At 45.9% G+C, this 25,726-nt stretch overlaps 1 protein-coding gene and 1 long non-coding RNA gene across 2 annotated transcripts in view; one reads left to right on the forward strand and one right to left on the reverse strand.

Moving 5' to 3' along the window:
• The window catches only part of CLSTN2 (calsyntenin 2), a 611,966-nt gene that overhangs the window by 318,774 nt on the left and 267,466 nt on the right, over positions 1–25,726 (forward strand). The gene's annotated exons all lie outside the window — the stretch shown is intronic.
• Positions 1,890–20,463, reverse strand: LOC115523764. Its single transcript, XR_003971841.1, has 3 exons — positions 20,316–20,463; positions 2,689–2,691; positions 1,890–1,900 (listed from the first exon to the last, which is right to left on the reverse strand). It is a non-coding gene; the product is annotated as an uncharacterized LOC115523764 (long non-coding RNA).

The following is a 25,726-nucleotide window of genomic DNA, read 5'->3' on the forward strand; positions in this document are numbered from 1 at the left end:
TAAAAAATTCAAAAGAACACAGTTCCGGCAGGGAGACTGTGAGCAGGGTCCCCCTGACAGGTTGGCGTTCCAGGCTGTTCCTCACAAGGGAAGGGTATGTGTGCTGGGAGAGAACACAGCCAGAAACGTGTAGGGGAAGAGCCGTTTCCAAATCTGCCAGAATCAGGGATGACTCCCTTCTTTGGGACAGACCTTAGTTGGATTCTTTTCAATGTGAGGAGATACAGAGTTCAAGAACTCAGGACACAGGGATCTACTCAGAGTTTCAGTCTTTGTTTTTTTTCTCCCAGGTAATGCACCATCCAGACGTGACTGTTGCCTTTTTGTTTCTCTGACAGATATGGGATTCTTTGATTGAGTGGCACTCCTGGAATTGGAGCGCCCATGCTTGGTGATGGGGGTGGTGATGGGGGTGTCAGTGTTCTGCTCAAGGCCACAAGCAGCCCTTTGTTAGGGGCAGTTGGATAACTTTCCATAGTGGTCAGGGAGCCATGTTCTGTTTCCTTTGGAACTTTCCTTGAGGCAGAAATTCTAAGTTCCTTACTTAATTTGAGCCTTTACTTAATTTCTCCCCATCCTTTTCTAGAAATCATAAAATAGGTAAGGAGGGACTCGTTACAAGATATTTGCAGACTTCCCGTGTTCTCACCTCTTCTTGCAAATATGTGACAAATCTGAGAAAAGGTGCAGATCCTTACAAACCTTATTTAAGTGATAGAAATAGTCAAATTACTAGTCTTGGCTTTCTGCGGGAAGGAAAAATCATCACATATAGGGGTGAGGAGGTCTTGGACTCTGTGGAGGGGACTTCTAGGAGAGTTTCTCATCACTAATTTACAAGAGACTCATTATGGCTTTGGGGATTCCATGAACTATCTGAAATAATTTTGTTTACAATTTTTGTATACATGCATTTGAACGTTTTTATGGGAAGCAGAATTATACCACTCATAGAATTGCAAAGGCTATATTTTAAAATAGCTTAAGAACTTGGAGAATTTTTAATGATTTGAGGTTTATGAAGGGCGTTTAGATATATACTGTGTAGTCCTCCTGTTCTCCTTAGGAATGGTGCAGAGCAGAAACTACCATCCCTAGTTTATAATGTGAAAACTGAGGCCAAGAAGTGTTCACTGCTCACCAACCACATGCCTGTTGATTCTGAGAAACTGGACACATAACCAGGGTTCCGATTCCTGATCTTTCAATTCAAGCACAGCTTTAGGAACAGAAATTACTGACTCCTTCTACATAATCCAGAACATTTGGACATTTGGAAACATTTAAAATCCTTAAACCCTGAATTTGGAGAACTGATTTCTATGTATGCAAGTCATATTTCTGCCAACCCGTCCCCACATTTTGCAGATATGAGGGTCATGGATAGTGTGAGATGAAAAGCTATTCCTAGGTCAAAGTTAGTCCTAGGTATGATGGCTGAAGACAAGAGAGACCTTTCCTCAAAAATACCCATAAGAGCTCCCTCACCCATCCTTTATCCCAGTCCTCTCCTGGACACTGGGACCTCTCCTTTCAAAATGCAGCTGTCTACCCCCTTTTGATGAAGGTAGACCTTAAACTTCATTTTGAGCCGTGCTGCTCCAAAAGTAACCATAAGAAATGCCGTGTTGTTAATTTTCATGATCAAACTAATTCCTAGAGGAAAATGCATATTTGATTAGTTGCAACCTGTTTCAACATATGAATCGAAGCCTGGTAATTCACCTCTCTGAGCTCTTGAAAAAGGGTATCATCGTATCAACCTTACTGAGTGACTTGTGCAGATTGAATGAGATGAAATTAGAAAGTGTCATCACTATCCCTGGCCCAGAGAAGGGGCACAAAAGTGGTCATTTGCCTTGATATCTTTCAGAGTGAGTTTCAGGTTGGTATTTCCCTTCTCTGTCATCCCTGCTTTATATCCTAGAAGAATATTGCTGGATCTGACATTGTAGGGAAGAAATGGTTCTCTAGGCTTTACGGTACCCCCCTTTTGAGCTTGGTTGTCCCCAGGTTAAAAATTCTGATCGTTTGAGACTTCTTTTTGCTTGTGTTCAACAGAAAGACAACCAGATAGATATCATTAACTAAAATATCATCAGAACCATTGCATGACATTTGTAAAGCACTAACCATGAGCTCCATACAGAGCCCAACACGGTGCTTAATCCCATGACTCTGGGATCATGACCTGAGCCGAAATCAAGAGCTGGACCCTTGGGGCGCCTGGGTGGCTCAATCAGTTAAGCATCTGACTTCAGTTCAGGTCATGATCTCACAGTTTGTGAGTTTGAGCCCCACATCGGGCTTTGCGCTGACAGCTCAGAGCCTGGAGCCTGCTTTGGATTCTATGTGTGTGTGTCTGTCTCTACCCCTCCCCTGCTTGTGCTCTCTCGCTCTCGAAAATAAATGAATGCACGTTAAAAGAAGAAGGAGGAGGAGGAGAGGCTGGACTCTCAACCGACTCAAGCCACCCAGGTGCCCTCAGTTTCAAACTTTTAAAGCAAATATGCTTCAAACTAATACAGTAATGAAGTGTATGCTCCATAAATAGCCTTTGGTTCACACTACAAGTGGAACAGTCTCTGAGGATCACTTAGGACATTAAAATGATTTAATAAGGGGAAGCATTTAGGTGAGAAGGAGAAAACCATGATCCAGTGGGCAAGTAATAATCAACAGTAACACAGTCTGCCTGGGTAATGAGGAAGGTCTCACAGTACTTGGAGAAATGATGGAAAAAACTTACTATAGATCATATGTGTCACGATAGTATCTTCTTGTATTCAAAATTCATCATTGCTCAGTTGTTTATTAAGAAGAAATTTAAAATCACTGGTAGCCTCACTGGCACAAAGTGACAAACATTGTCAGTATCCCACAATTCCACCCTCTTTCTTTCCACGGTTCGGTGTATATAAGGGTGCACATGCATGGGTGTGCACACACATGTGTGTATCTGTTATGAGGTCACATTCTGTGTACACAATTATTTTTCTAGGGATGCCTGGGTGGCTCAGTCAGTTGGGCATCTGACTTGGGCTCAGGTCATGATCTCGTGGTCTGGGAGTTCGAGCCCCACATCGGGCTCTGTGCTGACAGCTCAGAGCCTGGAGCCTGCTTCAGATTCTGTGTCTCCCTCTCTTTCTGCCCCTTCCCACTCACGCTCTGCCTGTCTCTCTCTCTCTCTCTCAAAAATAAATAAACATTAAAAAATTCAAAATTGCTTTTCTATATAACATTAACTATTCCCATGTCACTGAAAACATCTCGAAAATGCATTTTTTAAGTTTATTTATTTTTAGAGAGAGAGAGAGAGAATATGTGGGGGTTGGGGGGGGGAAGGGGCAGAGAGAAAGGAGAGAAAATTCCAAGCAAGCTCTATGCCCCGTGTAGAACCCAGAGTGGGGCTTAATCCCACGAACCGTGAGATCATGACCCAAGCCAAAATCAAGTGTCAGATGCTCAACCAACTGAGCCACCCAAGAGCCCCTTGAAAATGCATTTTTAAATGGCTGCAAACTGCTGATATATAGATGTGTCATAATTTAATTAACACTTCTGCTGCTGGCATGTAGGTTGTTTCCAAACCTCTGCAGATATAAACAGAAATGTTTTTTAAAGTATTATAGTGATCACTTTTGTATCAAAATATTAGTCTCCTTTTAAGATTCTTTTCTTAAGATGAGGTTCTTGCTGAGTCAAAGGATATAAATATCTTTAAGACCCCTCACATATATTCTTTTCAGATTCGTCATTTTACTTTCCCACCAACAGTGTTCAGGTGCTCTCCCCTTGACAAATTCTGTCAGTATTGAATATTATATATTTTTTCTACGTTGGTAGAAATAATTATCTTTGTTTTAATTTGTTACTCCTTAATTATTAATTAAGCACTTTCTCCAATGCTTAATGGCATTTTTAATTTCCTTGTGTATACATTTTTATTCATAGGTTTTCAGCCTCCTTTATTGTGTTAGCTCCCTTTTGTAAAATTATTTAAACTATACCTTGAGATTAAGTAAAGAAGGCCCTGTGTGGAAACTTCTCTCTACTAATTTGCTAATTCCACATGGGCAGTGACTTCCTCATAGATGTATGTAGCTGAAATTACTTTAATGCTTTGTGCTTAGGTCAGGTACTTATCCATAGGTGTTTTATTTGACAGCTAATCCATGGCCCAGCTTTGGGAAGGCATTATTTCCTTCATGTGGACATAGATAATGGATGAGGTCATCTCCAATTCATTTGTCTTTTCCTTTTTCCTTCTTCTGGCTCTCTTTAGTCCAATTCTTGGAAAAGCTGTAAATGCACCACCACAGGAATGAAAGTCGTATTTCTGATGCAAGGTTTGTCGTTCCGCATTTGCTGCTCTGATATGTATTCTTTACAAACCTGAAGCGAGGCCGAATTTTCTACTTCAAGTTAAATTTCATTACTTCCTCCTTATTCATCTTCCCCACCCCGCCCTTCCTTTACTGTCTTTTTTTTTGAAACTTCCATCTTAATATCTTTGAACTGTTTTCTATGAGGTACAAGACCTCTTTGAATTTCAACGATACATTGGAAATTTCCATTATTCTGACATTTGCCAGATGATTACTAGAAGCTGTCTGATGGCAAAGCGTACTGAAGAAGAGTCTTCTGTGTAATTATCTTTATTTTCAAAACCTATTCACCATATCAGCTTTCTCACTGATGAAAATCATGATATGCATATAACATCATGACTGTTTATATAGAGGAGGCACTAAGTAACACATAGACATGTCCTTGCAGTAATATATGGATAAGTCTGCAAATTTGGTGCTTGTGAACCATACTTTTAACTCACATTTGGGTCAGTCCCTTTGGCAATTTTTCTTAGCTTCCATGTATCTTTCATGGCTTATCTTAGCTACCAGAATGTCTTTAGAGCTTGCTCTGCTACTTATGTTTCTGTTCCTTATTAGAACAATAAAACATTCATATTAACTACTCATTGAAAATTCCATGAGGGGAGAACAATCCCGGAAAGGAAATTTAAGGTGAACTCTGAGTCTGAGAACATTTGCAGATACAATTCTACAGGCATTCATTACAAATGCCATGCTAAATATGTTGCTTTCTTATTTCAAGATCATATACACTCAACCCTCACTATTCACCGATTCTGTATTTGCAAATCTACCTACTTCCTAGAAATTATTTGCAATTCCAATATCATTACTCATGGTGCCTTCACAGTCATTTCTGAGTACATTCAAAGTGGCAAAATTTAAGTTGCCCAATGTCTACATTTTTAGCTAAGGCTGAACAAGGTCATATTCTGCCTTCTTGTTTTAGCTTTTTGTACCGTAAACAAATGTCCTTGTCATAGTCTATTTAGTGCCTGTTTTTTTTTTTTTTCATTTTAGTGTTTTTCTGTTGGTGATTTTGCTGTTTAAAATTGCTTTCAAGCATAGTGTTCAATGCTGTCTAGTGTATCTAAGCACAAGAGGCTTTGATGTACCTTATGGAAAAAATATTTGTGTTCGATAAGCTTTGTTCAGGCATGAAATATAGTGCTATTGGTCATGAGTTCAGTGTTAATGAATCAACAGTATGTATTAAAGAAGGTGTCTTTAAACAGAAACACACATAAAACCAGGTTATATATTCATCAGTTGATGAAAATGTGATCAGAGGCTTTCAGGAATCTGACTCTGTATTTCCCTTAGGGGCAATGATTCAGAATTCACTAATCCAGTGTTTGTAGTGATTTTATAGAGCATAACTACTGCACATAACACGAATTGACTATGGTTGATGATGATTCCCTTTGAGGATGATTTCCCTGCATTGCCTTATGTTGACCTGTAGCAAGAGATCATCTCTAGCCTGTTAGGCAAGTGACCCAGGAGAATGGGACAGAAAGAGACGAAAGGACTGGTCAGTGGTTTTTAGGGCAACTGAGAAGCTGGTGTGGTGGTTCTCGTTGAATGATGGCTATTCATCGACAACCAGGCCAGCGGGAGAGAATCTAAGAGTACAGGCCGGCTTCCACACACATTTGTCAACAGTTTTCTCTGTGTTAGACTAGATGTGGAGATTACAGAAGTGATTTGGACGGGGCCGTGCCACCAAGGAGCTCACCATCTTTGATTCCTTACCTCCCCACTCCCAACATTCACAGAGTGTTGGGTATGTGCTGGTCATCGTTTTAGTGCATTCCACATCACAGTCCACGTAATCTCCCCAATGACTCCATGAGGAAGTTCTACTACTGCTATCACTTTTTAAAGGAGGTAACTGAGGCTAGATCACTTGCCTGAGCTGACTCACAACACGGCAGAGCCAGGAACGGGGTCCAAACAGTGGAGCTACAGACAGCCAGCCCTTCAACCATGGGTCTGCCCTGCCCTTCCTGGTTGGGGGACAAGAGTACAAACAAACACGGTCTCGAGCTATAGTTGCTCTCCGCAGGCAGTGCTCACAGGGGCTGAGGGAGCTAGGAGCAGCAGCCCTCGGCCAATCTCACCTAGGAGTCTTGGACTCCGGTAGGGATGGGAAGGTGTGAACTAACAACTTGTCAACATAGCAGAGAGGGCTCAGAGACTGGGGGCTAGGCAGACTCCATGGGGTCAGAGATCTGCTGTGCATGGGCCTTCCAAGGCCCCTGTGGCCTGTCTTCAAGAAAACAAATTCTGGCGAAAAAACACAATCATTCCAGCTAGCCTGTCCCCGCTGAGTGTGAATAAGTGCAGTTGGAATGCACTTTCCATCAGCATTGACTTTTAAAAGTGATTCTCCTGCTGCAGATATGAAATAAAAGCCGGCTTTATCTGGAAGAAAAATAAAACCATCAGTGCTTTGAGGTTTCTGAGGTAAGGGCGAGATTCTCCCTGTTCCTCCCACTCCCACACAGAGCTCCTGAAAAGGCAAGTTTGTAAGTCAGCAAGAATGTTACACATCAAAAGGATATTCAGGGTGAGAGGCCCAGGGAAACTAGGCAGGTGGAGGCGTCCGTGCCAGTCTAAGTCTCCCAGTTGTGATCTGTAGTGATGCATTCAGTCCAGGCATTACCATACTGGGAACATTAGGCTGTGGGGGTCTTGGGCCCCTCACTAGGTGAACACAGCTGGTGCAGACATCAACACTGCCTTGCCTTGAGTCACGCAGCTGTGATTCGTGGGTGCTCCTAAGAAACCTTCTAGTGCTGCTCCTGAGTACTGCTCCTGAGTCAGTAGCCTAACGCCAGGAAGCCAGAAACCAGGGGCCTGGATTATTGAGGGTGACTTAACCCATTCTTAGTGTTGGCTTGCTCTTCTTCTCCCCATTAACCTTTGTTTTCCCTCATCACCAGGGAGAATGCAGGGAAGGGGTGGTTCCCTGAGCAGATGCTCCTAAATTCTTAATCTTATAGGTGAATGAAATCAAAGTGTAAATAGGCAGGAAGAGGGTTGAGGGAGAAGGAAGAAGGGAAGGGGAGGGGAGAAGGAAGAAGGGAGAGGGAGGAGTGAAAGAAAAAAGGAAGGAAGGGAGGGAGGGAGGAAGGAAGGAAGGGAAGAAAGAAAACATTGGAAATCCCACAACAGTGAGATCCAAAAAGACAACGGCAAACTTGAAAAAGTATTGAGCTCATATTATAAGAGTGTAGTTTTGGTGTTCTTGTGAAACAAAGAGAGCATCTTCCAAGTTTCCTTTAAGTGTAAGAGATAAATGCCTGGCTGCACCCACATGTATGCATCCCTGAAGAACAATTCCTGTCCTCAGCTACTAGAGAGCAATCGGAAGATGTATCTGTTGCTATCCTCTTTACATTTTGGTTGCTAAAACTTATCATTTGTTTTAAGTAGGTTGTTCTGCCTTGAATAGAGGCGGAATAAGTGAAAATGTGTCTGGATTTCCACTCTTGTGTTTTGGTTTCATCCATCTAGTGTATGCCAGGTTTCAAAGCTTGGACAGTTTAGTGTTGAGCTAATGGTCACCACACAGGATGTTGATGAGTCGAAGAAGTGATCATCCTTCACTGTAAGTTTAAATAGACCCAGTTTATAAGCACCACTGGTTGTTCCACCTGGCCGTGGATGTTAACCAGTGACTTGTCCTTAGCTCTATGGAAAGAGCACTGTTGGCATTTCATGTGCCAACTCTGCTTGTTAGTTATCGTCTGGAACACTGTGTTGGAAAGAATTCCAAGGCTGAAATTGCCTCAATAGGAAACAGTGTCATGATCAATTAGCAGTGTCTACCGTGAATTTAGGTAGAAAGAATCAGGACAAGTGAGACCTGTGTTTTTCATTCATGGGATCAGAGCTATAAGATTTGGAAGCCAGTGATACCTGGAAATCTGAGGTGGATGAAGAATGGATCGTATTCCTCCCAAGCCATCAAGTTGAGTGCGTAGCTGGGGAAGATTGTATATCTTCCTGTCTGTTACAACACTTAGTTCCTCCTGTCAGTCCACCAAGACTTGTTTGAGCACCTGCCAATATCTAGAAGCTTCAGATCCTTCCTTAAGAAGGAGGTAGAGGAGAATGTAGCCTAATGAGCAAATGTAGATAAATGAGATTTTGGAGCAAATCCAGCTCCATGTTGCTCTTCTAAGTTTTTGTTTGGTTGTAGAAAGCCTCTGCTCTGGCCTAACCACCTCCCATCCCTGCGTCTGCTGCACATTTCTGGGTTGCAGAGCAAGACGAAAGCCTATGTGCATTGAGGTAACAATGAAGGTCGGGGAATAGAGCTGAACTTCACCAAAATGGAGAGAGTGAAACGATAGCAGTTACCAAAGGAGGCTGAAGGCAGGTGGACACCTGTGCCAGATGGGGACATACCTACATCCTCGAGGGGCAGTGTGCTTAGAACCACTCTGCTTCCTCCTTCAGGCAGAAGCCACATGGTTTGCCACGCCTCAGGTCAACAGACAGGCAAACCTTTGAGTGTGCGAGGGAAAACCCCAGTGATTTTTATTTTGGTTGGCCTGAGGAAGGGCTGTGCCATCCTTTTCATACCTCAACGTGTCATTTGCCCTGAGCTTTGGAGGCATGGGAATTCTGGTACTGCTCAGAAGCCCCAGCATAGGGATAGAACAGTGGGTAAAGACCTCGGGAGAACACCCCAGAAGACTGCATTCCTAGAAGGTGTAGCAGTTCTTGGACTCTGATTGATTTCTGTGAAATGAAATTATACCCATATCGACATTCATTAGCTCCTGTCACAGAAGCATATTATTTGTACTTAAGAAACAGACCCCATAGAAGTGGGAAATGAATTGGGGGCACCTGCGTGGCCCAGTTGGTTGAGCGACCGACTTCGGCTCAGGTCATGATCTCGCGGTTTGTGAGTTCGAGCCCCACGTTGGGCTCTCTACTGACAGCTCAGAGCCTGAAGCCTGCTTCGGATTCTGTGTCTCCCCCTCTCTCTGCCCCTCCCCTGCTCACGCTCTGTGTCCCTCTGTCTCAAAAATAATAAATAAATATTAAAAGAAAAATTTAAAAAAAAAAAAAAAAGTGGGAAATGAATTGAAGGCAGTGGAAAGGGGAGGGAAGTAACATTTAATGCCAGGCTTGGAGCACGGTGGCAAGAAGGCTCCTTGGCCTGAGTCTGTGGCTGCCCTCGCACAGTTGACTTTCTAGTAAGAGCAGGAAGTACACCATGGCCTGAGACCCAGAAGGGAGCGACCGAGGGCCCTGAGTCTTCAGAGGAGGGAAGGATCATCCAGCAGAGGTCTGGGCCAGGAACCTGTAGTGAAAGGAGCACACCGGGCATGGCGTTCATGCATTCACTTACCCAGCCCTTTGACCAACCTTTTATCCCGTGTTTACGAACCCCGTGTTGGGCTCTGGGGACATACTGATGCGCACCCCGGGAACATCCTCGGGGGAAGGATGGCGCTTTACCCGTCAGTAGTGTTACGGGTGCTGAGATCGATCTGACGTGTGAGGAGGTGGGCATGCAGCACTGGCTGCTGCAAGCCACCACGTGGCACTTTGGGACACCTTAGAGAATGACAACTCTTCCGGACAGACACTACCCACAGACATCACTGTGGCTTGGCAAGCAGAGGCATCGCTGTGCAGATAGAGAAAAGGGTCCCAGTCTTCTGTCTGTCTCAGTATGCGGCCATGGTGTTGACCTAGCCAGTGAACCATGGGAGCCCCTAGGCACCCTTCTGCAAGGTGCAGCCTACACACCTGCACACGGCACCCCGGTGGCAGCCGGCTGGAAGCATATACGGCCCACATCTTGACTCTGTTGCTGTGTAACCTTACGTGACCCACTTGACCTCCCAAAGTCTCATTTTCTCTATGTGCACGATGGAAACCATAATATGCACCTACCTTACTTGTCATGAGAAACAAATGACCTAATGTATATAGCGGTGCTTTGGGCCCTGGAAGGCTCAACACAGATGAAATATTATTATTCAGTAGAGATTTGTCTATTGATAAATTAATCAGGGAAATCTTTAATAAATCTTCTAGCAGGTAAACCTTGCATTCCACAACCTCTTCTATTTTTGCTTCCCTCTCCCTCCTCTCTCTCCCTTTCTCTCCCCCTTCCCCTCTGTCTGTCTCTCTCACACTCACACCTACCTTCTGCCATCAGCCCTGCCAATTCACAGGCTTACTCTCTCTCTCTGCTGAGAGCCCCTCACCTTTGTTTTCAGGATTTTAGTCAAGAGGTAGGTTTTCCATGGAGTTAGAACTGGACACAACTCAGAACTTAGAGGTGTCCTTTAGGCCATACCTTGCTCAGTTTCTTGCAGACAGGAATTTTCTTAAAGAGGACACAGAAAATAAACAGTCAAGAAGTGTTTGTCCCCAATAGCTTTATTGGAAAGCATTATTGGGCCAAATGAACCGAGCTGAACATTTGCATTAATTAAATTGACCATAAACCCAGCATAATGTTTCATTTCACCTTTCTCCTGGCATGATGGTGCCTGAGTGTTTTGGAACTCAGATACATACCCGCTGGCAGGGATGGCTGAAAGATCAGCAACAATCAATGTTTATAATCAAAGAAGATTAAACTTGGTATTAATTAACAGAAATCTAATGATCAACACTCATATGGGGCAGAGTGGCCCAAGCCCGCAGCGCATGCACAGAAATGGAGGTAAACACTGGACCCTTCCGGAAGGAAAAACTTGCTACTGTTGAGTTAAACTCTGTGTGCATAGCCCCAGTGTTTAACCAATGGAGAATCAAAGCGAGTGTTGTCAGAAATCGGGACAGCATGAAATGCAGCCCCTGACCTGCATTTTCTGGGTACTTCTGGCCCCATGGGAATCTGGGCGAGTATTAAGAAAGGGGTCTTACTCCTGGGTTGAAAGCCTAGCCCATCACTAGCTGTGTGATCCTGAGAAAGTTACCAAGCCTCTCTGAGTCTCAGTTTACTCATTTGGTGATCATAATAGTTGTACATATCTCAGAGGGGTTTTGTGAAGATTTGGTAAAGTCTGAAGCGGTGAAGACAGACAAGCAGAAAACAAGGGAGAGGAAATGCAGGATGGTTTCTTGAGCCAATGCTTCTTACCGGGCCCCCATCTTTACAGACAGGAACACATTTAAGCCTCAGAACCAACATATGAAAGACCTGATATTAAGCCCACCTTCACAGATGAACATGCCAAGGAAATTAGAGTAATACTGGAACTGCATAAATGTCCTAGTGAGGACTTAATGGCTCTCATTCACTGAGAGGACTAACTATGTGGCCTCTACTATGTGCTACTCGTTCATTGCCTCCTTCGTTCACCTGCCATCCTTGGAACCTCTCGCACACGTGAGGAGAGGGAAACTCAGGTCAAGAGTCCATGCTGGAGCTGGGCTCTCACCCAGATGCTCCACAACCCAGGCTCTGCCCCGGTCGGCTTGGTGGTGTCCACGGGAGGGAGGAGCCTAAGCAGCAGATGGCAGTCATCTACTTGCTCTGTCAACCACCTTTGTGACCAAATGAGACAAGGTCCTTGTTTGGGATGTGCCTATTGTCTGGTTGCGGGAATGGAAGAACACGTGCTACCCGCTGTCAACTCAGTGCAATCCCAGTGTGCCCCACCCAAAGGATTCATGTGTTGGGCCAGGAAAGAGCATGATCCTCTACGTCGAGGCCAGGTTGTGTGTGTACAGGACAGTGATGCAGGGATCTGCCCTGTCCACCTTGTGGGTCTATGGATCTACAATTGGAAAACCTGGTCCAGGAAATGGCCAGTGCCACAGAAACACTCAGCCATTTCCAAATGATTTCATTGCAGTCCACAGAGTGGTTGAAATGCACATTCATTATCATCTGGCTTCCGATAGCAGATTCTGAAACCTGTGGTCCAGAGTAGTCTCAAGGGAGGGCTTGGCTTGCGGCTTCCTTCCCATCATCACTCCCCTCCAACAGACCCAGGAAGATGTCTGCATCTGACCTTTCATCCTAGCCTGGAGACAAGCTAGCACCATTGGATAGTCTTGCAACAAAGTAATAATTTACGAGGAATTACTCCCTAACATTCTCATGCCAGATAATTCTTTACCAGCGTCTCTGGGTGATTTCCTTCCCAGGGAGCAGCATAATCACTTTGTACTGGCTCACCAAACAGCTGATGGCTCGGTGCATCATTGCCCCCAATCGAATGGATTTAGAGCACCATTGCATTCTGAGATCATTTATCCGCGAATCTCTCAGAGGTCACCTCTGCTCATCAGGGCCCCAGGTACACAAGAGGGCACAAGTCCCAGTGGCAGCTAGTGTCCAGGCAGGAAAGGGCAAGCTGCAGGTTATCCAGAGTGCTTTTGTCCGCTGGCCTCTCCCCACTCCGGGCTAATTGCTTTATTTCATTGGAAGTTCTCTGTATTTAGTAGCACATGAAGCTGCTTACCAGGCTTGATTAGTTTCAAAAGAAGGAAAGCCTTTGAAATTCACTAAGTGTGGCTTGTGAATTGCAGATACACAAATGTGTGTGGGTTCCCAGCTGAGGCAAAATGTGTTTACTTAAACCAACGAACACTTAGCTTCTAGAATAAAAGTATAAACAGAAACCAACTCTGCATTCTCCCACCTCCTTCCTTAATATTTCTTGCTTGTCAAGATAATAGTGCTGTGTTTAAAGCAGCTGCCAGGGCTGTTTTTCAAAGTGAAGCCATTAACTCTCTGCCCTTCTAGAATAGAGGTAGGAGGCAAAGGAGAAGCCGGATAAAGGACCACCTTCTCTGTTTGTGTTTTGCCCACATATAAATTCACAAAAGCCTATGGAGTGATGTGGGAAAAGAAAACTCAAGAGCTTTTGAACAAGTACCATCTAGGTTCACAATCCCAAATTTTCCAAGACTAGCTGAGTGACCTTGGTAAAGTTACTTAGTGTTGCTGGCCTCAGTTTCTTCCCCTCTGATATGAGACACAGAATTACAATTTAATCATTATGCGTAGGACATGAATAAGGTCAGCAACAAAATAGCTCATGAGGTAAGTGTGAAAAGAATGTCCTGTATAGAAAGGGGCATACAGTAGCCAATCAATGAGATTATAATAGTTAAAAAGATTTAGATTATTTAAAACCTGATATTCTGTATTTTACGTCTCATTGTATTGATTACTCGGTGGGAAAATTATATAGTGTTTAAGGAAGGTTAACAATATCCTTTTCAGTCTGGTTCACTTTTGAATCTCAGAGGAAATATCTCTTCTATACACTGACCCGGTTCTTTGGGGGTTCAGACCCCCCACCCCTATGTTCTCCTTGGTTCTCTCACTCCGTTGTCATTTGTTATATATTCAGATATAGACAAAGAGCACCTAGGATGGGGGGATTATCTCACACTAATTTAAGGGCAAACTTCCTCAAGAATGATGTTGCCCTTGGAATCACACCATCTTTGAATTATTGCTGGTTGGAAAATATACTTATTTCCCTCTCTTTCTTAAAAATATCATTCACCCGGGGCACCTAGGTGGCTCAGTTGGTTAAGCATCTGACTTTGACTCTGGTCATGATCTCATGGTTCTCATGGTGAGTTCTAGCCCCTCATCAGGCTCTGTGCTGACAGCTTAGAGCCTGGAGTCTGCTTTGGATTCCGTGTCTCCCTCTCTCTGTCCCTTCCCAGCTCACGCTCGGTCTCTCTCTGTCTCAAAAATAAAACATTAAAAAAATTTTTGTTAAATATATCAATCACCCAAGATCCTGTAAGATACTTTACTTGTGTTAATTTAGTTAATCCTCCCCACAATGTTATGGATGAGGAAACTAAACCCTCATGGGTATATGTGACCTGGGCATTAGCATGACTCCAAAATTCGTAGTTTTTTCCTATATCACATATGCATAAGGATAGTAATATTAAGGTGCACAGGAGACATATCTATACAAGCTGTTATGAGGAGTCTGTGAGCTGCTTTCAGAGCCCTGGGGCCTGTCATCACATTCATCCCTAATGGATGCTTTTGCTTTTGGATCCTCTCCTCACCCTCCAGGGGCCTCCTCAGAAGGCCCAGCAAATCAGTCCCTCAAAGTCCCTCTCTGTTGACTCGTGGTGTGGGTGACGGAGCACTGGAGAGGCTTCCAGAAGTTTACTCCTGATACTTAATTGTAGGAAAGTGCTTTGTAGTTGATCATTTCCTATCACCGGGAAGGGTTTCCTCACCCACTGTCTCCCTGTCCCCATGTGCGACTCTTTGAGTGTCTGAGACAGGACTGAAGCAGCTCACAAACCCTCAGAGGATGTTTGGTGGTTAATTTACAGTGCCACAGAAATGAGGTCATTGGCATCCTCAAGTGAGCAAAGGTTACCTTGTAACCCCTGCCCGTTGCCAGGGTAAGAGCCAGGAGGAACCCACCTCGAAGACATCTTTCTTGGAAGCACGTGCATGTTGACATTGAGCTTGACACACAAGCCCATCGTGGAGGGTCAGAACATGCAGCATGCGTGCACCAAGCAGAGGCCATGCAGGTCAACACAAAGCTGTGATGCCTAGATAAGGGACGTCAGGGGCACAGGAGACTTGGGCACTGCTTCTCCAGAGCACCTGAGAAGAGCTCCGACTGAGGACAACTAAGGGGCAGCTCTTTCTGCTTGTGAGGAAGGCTCCCCAAAGTCTGACTGACGCTACCCCAACTCTGTCCATTCAACCAGTTTTGATAGTGGTCATTTATATAAATTGGCTCTATTAGGACTTACCTTATAAAACAGTCAACGGTGAGCTGGCATCTTCACACAGTAACAGCAGGACATTAAGGCAGCAACAGTCGTATCCACAGGTTCTGAAAATCCTGATGTCCAGGGTGTTGGGAGAGTTGAGACAGGGCAGACCTGTCATGAGCCAGGATAATTCCCAGAGTGCAGGGTGGGTTATTCCCAGAGCTACCAGAAGTAGCACAGTCAGAGAGAGGGTGTGCTTATCTTCAAGGAGGCAAGCCAGAGGTCTGGGTGCGTGGGACACTGGTGTCATCAGACCTAAGAAGTGAAGAAAAGCTATCAGGGGTCAGAGGGCAAAGGGTGGGCACAGATCGTAAGATGAGCTAGGCCAAGTGGGCCAGAATTTAGCTGGGAACTAAGGAAGTGTCAGATACTTGCTTTTATATAGCAGTGACTTTTGTAGCATACGAGGCTTTGCTATGCCCACGTAGCCAGAGGGGACAGCAGGGGCCCCCTTGGCTGTGGCTCAATGGCCAGCACCTGAGTCTCTTCTATGGCCGACTGTCTTTGGGCTGCTGGAAGCGCTTCACCTGCAGAAGTGCCTGGGGACCCATGCTCCCGGCCCCAACACCCTTGAACCAAAGACTGTCTAACAAAATTTGTAAGTCCAGCTCCCCTGCCTCAAGTCAGGACAACTCTAAGCTGTGTGTCATTCTCCAGGTCTTACCTGCGGGATCCGAGTAAAGCCACTCTCTGTGGGGCTTTGCCTGAGATTTCATCCTTGCCCGACTTCCACCTTTCCCTGTCTGGCCATTCCCAGCTCCTACAATCTCCCCTGGGAGGATTTCTTAATGAATCACTTACACAAGAACCTGCATCTCAGGGTCTGCTCCTCGGGAGCACCATCTGAGGGGCCTCTGACTCATGTCCATGATGGCCCATCACCTCACAAGCAGGTTCTGAGCCCCGCTGTGTGACCCATGTGGTTCACACAACTATGCTCAGATTCCATCCCTTTGACACTCACCTCTGGCTGGGGAAGCAGCAGAACCGTGAGCCGCAGTGAGTTAATACAAAGTGGGACACAAGCCATGGAAAGATTGAGGTTGGTGTGTGCTGCGACCATTCAAGGAGAGCTTCCTGGGTGATATGAGCTCGTACTTGGTTGGGTAGGATTTGGAGAGGCTGAGGAGGTTGTAAGCAGAGGGGCCCAAGAACAAAGATACAGAGGCACCGGGGGCCTAGAGACCAGAGACAAGGGAGGTCTGGTAGCCCGGGCTCTCATGTGGGTTGGCTAGAGAACCTGGATATGGACTGGAGACCTGCCTTCCCATATTCCTCCCAGGAGCAAAGAATGCACCTTTCCTCTCCCACCCAAAGTAGCTCCACATGCGTGGGAACAGTGGATAATGCACGAAGTGTAAGCAGAAAGAGTCAGGGGGCCCCAGAAAAAGGAAAGATGAGACATAGCTTTTGGACACAAGAGAAGTCATTTGAAGCCCCAGCTATCTTCTGCAATCTGTGCCCTATGGGTTCTACTGGCCCAAGCACAACTCTCGCAGAATTGCCTAGGAGGTGTCAGAACTACAAAGAAACACAAAAACCTCAGGAGTAAAGGATTTAAAAGGGACAAAGAGAATGCAAAATCTAAGTCTCTACCGGGCCTGGAATTAGCCATACCATAACAGAGACAATAAATCAGTGATAAAAATTCCCACTGCTGTTTCCAAAGTGAGGGAAGTTCTGTATTCCTTACTGGAAACCCCATCCAGTTTATACCGGCTCTAGGAGCATGCCCACAGCCCCTTCCCCCTTGCCCTGCAGTTACCTCTGCTTTGTTAGAATATTAACACAGGGGGGCCTGGGTGGCTCAGTCGGTTAAGCGTCCGACTTGAGCTCAGGTCATGATCTCACGGTCCGTGAGTTCGAGCCCCGCCTCAGGCTCTATGCTGTCAGTTCAGAGCCTGGAGCCTGCTTCAGATTCTGTGTCTCCCTCGCACTCCGTCCCTCCCCCACTCACACTCTGTCTCTATCAAAAAATGAATAAATGTTAAAAAAAATTCTAAGAATATTAACACAGACACTCAAGGAGGAGGACAAACCTTATTTACATAACACACAGTGTTTTATAGGCATGCTTCCTTAAGGCACATGCATGACCTTATGTCCCCCTGTACCTAGGGTGACAAAGCTCCCCTTTGAATCCAAAGCAGGCTCTGGGCTGTCAGCACAAAGCCTGATGGGGGGCTCGAACTCAACAAACAAACGGTGATATCACACCTGGGTTGGACATTTAACCAGCTGAGCCACCCAGGCACCCCCACCGAATATGAATCCTAACACTAAATAAAAGAAACCCACTCACCCCTACCAGGGGAGTCATGGCTTTGGAAGTTATTCCCTGTGATCTCTTTATTTGCTGCAAACGAAGTATCCTTTGTGTGACCTGTAACTCACCAAGGTGCGAACTCATGTAAGTTCAGTCACACAAGGTGGAAACTAGCTCTGGTGTCTGGAGAATGAACCAGCTGACACTGCCCAGAACTGAGGCCGCGGGGTATGCACGTTTCCTTCAACTTGCCCACTGTGGAGTCCCCGAGAGTCTCCTGACTTCCAGCAGGCAGTCTGTCCCATGTGGTTTTATTACCATGCCCCTGCCCACCTCAGCCCACACTCTTGGCCATTGTGAGAAACGGTCTGGAGTGGAGGCAAAAGCTAGGGAAGGAACTACCATGTAGCCAGTGCTCTCTCAGGCTGGGTTTCCCCGGACACAAGGACTTGGATGTGGGAGTGGCCCCAGGAAGCTCAAGTGCAAGAGTGGAGACCTTGAGTCAGGGAAGGGAGAAAACCCAACAAACAGTAAAGGAATGCACAAGTTACTGCTGTGAACATCTGGACCCCATCCCACTGGGGATCTCCTGAGATGTCATTAGGGTGGCCAACCATCCCAGTCAGTCTAGACTGACCCGGCGTTAGCCTCAGAAGAATCCAGTCAGCCCCTTGTAGCCTCGGATGGTTGGTCACTGATACCATGTTGAATGTGCCAAAGGATGGAGGAGTTGGAGTTATTTGTTGACACAAGTCCCTCTTTGGTTGAGTGCTGCCTCTGGGGGGTCAGCACTTCTGGGCTGTTCTCCTAGGCAGCTGAGCAAAAGACAGTGGCAGAAAGTTCTTGGCCAGAGAAGCAGGGAGGTACAGGCTCCTGAGGTAAAAAGCTGTCACCTTACACAGAGCAGTGCGTGGAGCTGCAGGTAAATTCAGACCTGGGCCAGGGGGGATATGGGTAGAAGCACTGGTAAGATCAGCTATGAGTACCTGGGGTCTCAGATCTCTGTGTATATTAAACCATTTCATTGTTCCTGGAACTCGGGTAGGCAGGGAGGACGAGGTAAGTTGCAAGTTTGAGGAGTTCCATTGCTTCCTCCAAGGTCACTGGCTTTGTTTCCTCCATGTCCTGCATCAAAGCCCTGTGCTCCTTGCCTTTCACCCCTGTAGCCTCCAGTTATCTATTTTTCCTCCAGCCATCTCCAATTGCATCGAGCCCAAGACAGATTCCTTATGAATAGTTCTGCAGACACTGCTGCAAAGAGAAACTATTGAAAACTTCATGCTAGAATTTAGTTCATAATAGCTCACCTTGAAAAATAACAAGGTTAAGGGGAAAGAATGTTCTATTCAATTCTGTTGTAATTAAGAGAACTTTCCTGCTTTGCATGCTGCATAATTGAATTATACCACGATTAATTTTTTAAATAATTATTTGTAGATTTGTTTCCCCTACTGGTGTACTTTTTTTTTTTTAATAATATACTTTGCCACTTAATAAAGCAGATAAATGCTGGGGGAGAGACATTGGAGAAGATATTGTTTGTGCTCGGTGGTTCCATCATTACTATTGATTGCCTGGTCTTATTATTCACCTCAAAGACACTGCAATTAATAGAAATGGAAATGAAGGAATATCTGTGTTCTGTGAGGCTTTATTGAAGAAGGAAATAAACAATACATGTAGACAAGCAATAATTCTTTGTTGGCCATGACAGTGGTGCTTTCAGAGGAAGGATTAACCTGGATCTTAAACGAGCAACTTAGACTCTCTCTGCCGATGCTAGATGACATTCCCCATGCAGGCCAGATAGCAGGTCCGAGGCGCACCTTGCTGCAGACCCGGCCCCACTGACCTGTCTGCGGTCTGCTGAATAAGGTGGCAGGCGTGATCAGGGTGCTCTGAGAAGGCCCTTCCCAGACCTCCTTCATCTACTTGGTACTCAAGACTGAGGACTCTACACTGGATTATGTTAAGTCATTCTCTAGATTCCTGGATAGTTGGGGCCTAAATAATGAGGTGAGATAGTAGGAGCAGACCCAAGTGCTCACAGGTGTTCTCGGGCAACGTGGTCCTCACAGCCCATTCTGGCCCCTGCCTTCCTTCCCAGCCTTGCTTTCGGTCATGCCTTGGTGCAGCAGACTACTAAAGATTCCCCTCCACTCTCCCTTCTCGCAGACCACCTCCTTGTCTGCAGAGCCCTGCCTCTCTTCCTCCTCAGGCCGGTGGCTGCTCACCCTTCAGGACATGGCCAGCTGTCTCCTGTCCTCTGGCTGCCTCCTATCCTGGTTCAGGGAACATGGCCATCCTTGGCCAGACCTTGAACTCTGCAGGAATGAGCCCTGTGCTTCTTCACTTCCAACCCAGGCCCAGCACAGAGCGTGGGAAAGAATAGCACCCTGAACTCTCTGGTACTTGAGTGAACTTACCTTTGCACACTCACAATGACCTTTTTGCCAATGTCCCAAAGGTTTTGGGTTTTTTTTTAATAATTGAGGTATAATTTATATATAGTGAAGTTCAATAATTTTACAGGCATAGAAGGATTGTTGTTCACATATACAGTGAAACCTTGGATTGCAAATAACTTGTTCTGCAAATGTTCCACAAGTTAGGCAGACATTTCTAATAAATCTTAAGTTGATAAATGACTGATGTCTTGCAATACAAGTAGTACGTGATGCCAAATGTCACATGATCACAAGTGAGCCGATGGCTCTTCTCTTCCTCTCTCTCGCACGTGTGTGCTCGCTGTGGGATTGTGGGTGATTGTCAATGCAATGTCACATTTCCATGAAATCCTCAAAAGGAGGCAAAAGCAAGTGTCATTGGATAGGTTCCTTGTTAAAGCGGCATGAAAAGGAAAAGATTCCACTGAGCCAATAGATAGTGGTGGTTCTGTTAACGATAGTGAAAGTCGTCCTACACGATAACCCTCCTCTCTCTTGTCTCTGTCACACCAGCCACGAGGGTTTTCAAAGGTAAGGGCAGGTTGATTTGTTTATTTTTCCTTATATTTTGTATTTTCTTTATTATCTTGTAGTAGATTACCGTAGTCATCGTTATAGGAATATTTTGGAGTGTGGAACGAATCATCTGAGTTTCCATTATTTCTTATGGGGAAATTTGCTTTGATATACAAGTGCTTTGGATTACAAGCATGTTTTCAGAAAGAATTATGCTCGCAAACCTAGGTTTTACTATATGTACAAGTATGTAGCTCCTGTACAGATAAAGTCTGGCAACACTGTCATCACCCCAGAAAGCCCCCTCTTGCTCCTTCCAGACCTCCTACCTCCCAACCCAGGGTAACCACTCTTCTGATTTCTGTCACCATCCATCAACCTTGTCTGTTGCAGGCCTTTGTAAAACATTGAATCATATAGCAGAGACACTTGTGTCTTACTTCGTTCCCTCGACATTATGTCTCTGGGGCTTATCCCAGTGGTGTTTTATGTGCCGCGAGCTCATCCACTGTGAGGCTTCCCTATTCAGATGCCTCCAGGGAAGCCCTGACTGGGGGAGGACAGGGACAAGCCCAAGGCTGCAGAGCTCCCACCAACTGCTGCAGGCTCAGCACCAGAGTTTGGGACACTTGGATGGTGTTCAGGTCACTTCTGGGTGACCAGGCTTGAGCCAATAAGCTGGAGCTGTCAGAGGCCTGGGTTCATTGAAAAGAGGCAGCCAAGGGGCGCCTGTGTGGCTCAGTCAGTTAAGCATCCGATTTTGGCTCAGGTCATGATCTCGTGGTCCGTGAGTTCGAACGCCGCATCAGGCTCTGTGCTGACAGCTCAAAGCCTGGAGCCTGCTTCTGGTTCTGTGCCTCCCACTGTCTCTGCCCTTCCCCCGCTCACGCTCTGTCTCTCTCACTCTCAAAAATGATTAAATGTTTAATAAAAATTTAAAAAAAGAGAAGAAAAGAGGCAGCCCAGAGTGTACTCCTAGGAGTTGAGCAAGGAATACATGGAGAAGGAAGAAACGGTCAGTGATGGGTATGGGCAGATGGCTGTCCTCTCAGGAAACCCCTGATTTGCTCTGCCAAGTCACCATCTCTGAAGTGACCTGTCTTCTTGATCCCTGTAACAATGTAGCCATCTCTACTCAGGCCCTAACTAGGTGAATTCAAGAAATCAGGTGACATCTGGTGAACTCTAGTGAACACGAGCCTCTCAAGGCCAGTGGTCTGCCTTATTTGTCCCCATGTCTCCAGTACCCATCAGATGCCTGGTGCATAGTATATGCTCAGTAAAATAGCTGCCAAATGAACAAAGAAGGGGGAAAAATGAGCAACTAGTCCCCCCTTTTGCTCGTTCAAATACCTTTAAGATGATGATCAGGCCTCCTTCCTCATTCTGCCCTGGGGAACCTACACCCATCAGTGCCCTCTTGATCTGCCCCACAGGTGAGCAGGACCTTGCAGGCGCATAGTGGGCCATCACCTGGCAGTTGGCCCAGCCCCCACTCTCTTGTCCATCCCCATGCAGTGTGTTCATGCCCAGAGTCAGGGCCCTGCCTTGTTCCCCTCTGTGCCTATAGCCCTAGCACAGGGCCTGGGCCAGAAAAGGGAGCTTGGGGAATTGTGCAGGCATCAAACTGAAATTTCCATGTCCTCTCCTCAATAGAAGAAAATTTTAGCAAGAAAGAAGAAATCTCCCAAGTAGGCTACACCCTGAGATTCCTGAATCATACATAATAATATATGTGTAAAAAGAAGTCAATACTACCATTTCAGTATCCACGTTCTCTCCCCTCCTCTGCCCCATAAGTGGAATGCCGGCTCTGTCACATCAGATCCTGTGTCCTTTTGGTACAGAATCACGGCCATGGGTGAGCAGGGCAATCGAGAGGAAGAACGTCAGGCTGGATTTATTTGCATTGAAAAAGGCATAGGATTACTGGTGGAAGAGAGTAGACTGGAGCTATGTGGAAGGTATAAGGAGGGAGGACGGCATGAGGCAAGGCGGGCTGGCGCGAGGAGAATTTCCGAGCTAGCAGAGTGAGGAAAGTAACTGAGAAGCAGCTGCCATGCTTGTGAGGAGCTGAGAAAGAGAATGTGCAGGATGTTTTGCTGTGCATAGTGGACGAACGCTCCTTGCACAGATTCTGAGACAGCTCAGTAGACACTGCATTTCTGCTCAGTTGTTTTAGATGTTGAACTGGAGCACCTTCCAGTGTGCCATAACACACACGGGGCTTGGGGGGGTGGGGGGTGGCGGCCAGCTTCCTGCACACTTCACACGCAGGGACACCGGGTCTTGTAGGGGAGGGGCACTGGGCACAGACAGGCCGGTCTTGCTGGAGGGAAACTCTTGAGAATTGGAGCGAATGGCCCGGCACGTCTGAGGACAGCCCCGCCTTTGTATAGTAAGGACTTTGGTATACTCAATTTGATCTGGGATGGCAAATAACTTACATCCATCCCAAGGCCAATTCTGATTGGTTGGTAGTCTTCCTGGGACTGAGAAGGATTTTGAGGTAGGATCGAGGTTCAGTAAAAAGAGTGACATGATTGACGTGATTGGCCAACAATGTCTGTCCCACACACCACGGAGAGCACGTGGCTGTTGTTTAGAGCTTCCCTAAAGCTCCTTTCAAGGCTTAAGGTCGACATGTGACTGTGAGACCGTGTGTGTCCACGTGTATGGCAGACAGCCTCACGAGGAGTGAGTGGCATCATTAAATATGTAAAATCTCATTCAAAGAGCACTTCGTGTAGAATAGGAACTCTGTAAAATGCTTCTGAGTGAGCTCGTAAATAAATGCACATGGGTTCCTTGAATGCCAGAATCTAATATGAACGAGCTGTTTTCATTTTAACGAATATCTAGTGCCAATAATGTCAAAGGTATGGTGGCACCTACCAGGAGGGAGAGGGTTCCTGCCCTCAGCTCATGGAGTTTGAGAAACTTTCAGAAATTAAATAATAAAGAAAGAAAACCAAAAAAAAGAAGCAAATAAAATTCTATCAAGCTCATGCTCATCACATCGGCCTCAGGGCTCCTGGTGCCTGGGAAGGGGTGTGTAGGTGGCTTCTCACTTCAGGTGAGGCAGGGTGCAGAGTTGTGTAATCCCCATTATTTTGCCCATTATCTCTTCATCCAGAAGCATGGCACGGGGGGTTGGGGAAGCACTTCTACCTACTTGATTAATTTGCTCTGAGAGGTACTCCCAGGCCCCCATTCACAGGCCACTCATTGAGATTTTATGGATAAAAGCTCTTCCATTTAAAAAGCTTGGTAGCCTGATTCCTCACCCCACAGCTGATTAGAAGTGGCAAATTTTGAGAGGAGGGGTGGGGGTGAATCCTAGAGGGAGCCCTCTGATAGGGATTAGAAAAGAAACTATCAGACACGGAGACTAGCCTAGAAACCACAAGAAATAGGAAAGCGAACAGAAACCCAATGACAGCCCAGCCCACCCCTCTCAACCACCAACCGTCCATGCATAAGCTGCTGCATCACATTAGCTAATTAGTCCAAAGAGGACAGGCATGCAGACAGGGATGCTTCCTGGAGGAGGCAGGCAATTGGCCGTGTCAATCCCAGAGAAATAAAGCTCAGCAGTGGGATTCCTTCAGGCACTAAGCACACCAGCCAGAAACTACATATCCTGATTGCCAAGGGATGGTGAGGATATGCCGTTGAACTAGGTCTTTCACTCATATTTCCTCAAAGATTACAAACAGCAGCCTCACCCTCTAGGGCTCTGGGTGTGGATGGTGACACAGGGGTTGCAGTGGGCCTGGAGGGGCTGGGATTGGCCAGAGAGCATGTGGTGCCTATAGAACTACCACCTACTACAGCATATGTGAATGAAGGCCAGTGAGGCTGGACTTGGGATTCTGCAACCAGCTGGAAACTGGGGCTTCCCATGAAATCTCCTGAGTGTAAAAATATTGACCAAAAAAACCCCAGTTTTTTAGAACACTTTATAGACCAAAGTAACTTGTCTGTTACTTTTTTTTTTTTTTTTTTTTTTTGGCCCAAAGATTCCTTCCTCTCTCTCTTCTTCCTTTGCCCCATGAGTGATCTCTGTCTGCTTGGAGGGGGATTAGTATCCTGTATACATCAAGGATGCCACCTTATGGAGTGGTGTGGTCATTTGCCAAAGTTCCTAGAGCTGGTGGTCAGAGGAACTGAGTTTTGCAGCTAGGTCTGAGTTCACAAGAGACACACATTTCTCTAGTCCACACTGTCTATAATGTGTGTATTGCTTTAGAATTTCGGGCATGCCAACTTTTACCATTTGCAACCCATCCTGCCAAAGCTGAACAAGGGAATGTTCCATTGCAAAAGAGTCTCTGAGCTTCAGTTTCCAGAGCGGAAGTGATGATTACTTCTCAAACTGGCTTTCTCTCCTAAAACTGAGCTGTCATCTCCCCCCAAAATGATATACAGGGATGCACAGGAGAGCTGAGGATGAGGTCCCATCTGGCGATTGTCATGGTCTTCAGACCTCATATTTTCCTACTGCAACCAGAGGTTTACCCTTTGTTTTACCCTTTGTTATTTAGGTAAGAAGGGAGGGAGGGAGGGAGGGAGGTAAGTCGGTCTGTCGGTTAGTCAGTTGGTCGGTAGGTAGGTGGGTTGGTTGGTTGGTTGGTAGGTAGGGTGGGTAGGTGGATGAATGCATAGAAGGTGGATGGATGGATGGATTAATGGATGGATGGATGGATGGATTTCATAATACAGAAGTTTCTAAAGACTAATACAACAAAACAGAGTTTTCCTACTACTCAGCTTAAGACAGAAAGCATCACCAGTGCAGATGAAGCCCTGTGTGACCTTCTCTGACCAAATCTTCCAGCTTTCATCAGCTGGAAGTTGGTGTTGACCATTTCCATGCACTCCCTCATCTTTCTGAGAGCCTAAGTCTATGTACTTTAGTAGGTTGCACACATGCACACACAGATACTGGTACACTCACACAATGACATTGTGCAGCAGAGCGCGTACCCACGTACGCAGGCATCCAGGCCCACACGCAGAGTTTTCACTCCTCCTCACGGATGATCAATGCTTCACTTTCAGCTCCAGATCTTGTCTGGTCTCTCCAGTGAGCAGGTGGGGTCTGTGGGGCTGATTGCATTACCTTTATTTTTTTTAACGAGGAATAAGGACTTAAGGAGGGTTTAAGAGATGGTCACAAGTCCCCCAGATGGTGGCAGAGCCAGACTTGTACCCTAGACCTCCTCCGCCTGGTTCTAGGGTGCATCCCTTTCCTGGAACTGCACTGTCTCCTCTTAAATTTTTTTTTAATGTTTATTTATCTTCGAGAGAGAGAAACAGAGCGTGAGTAGAGGAGGGGCAGAGAGAGA

This window comes from Lynx canadensis, chromosome C2 (assembly GCF_007474595.2).
Source record: "Lynx canadensis isolate LIC74 chromosome C2, mLynCan4.pri.v2, whole genome shotgun sequence".
Taxonomy (NCBI): domain Eukaryota; kingdom Metazoa; phylum Chordata; class Mammalia; order Carnivora; family Felidae; genus Lynx; species Lynx canadensis.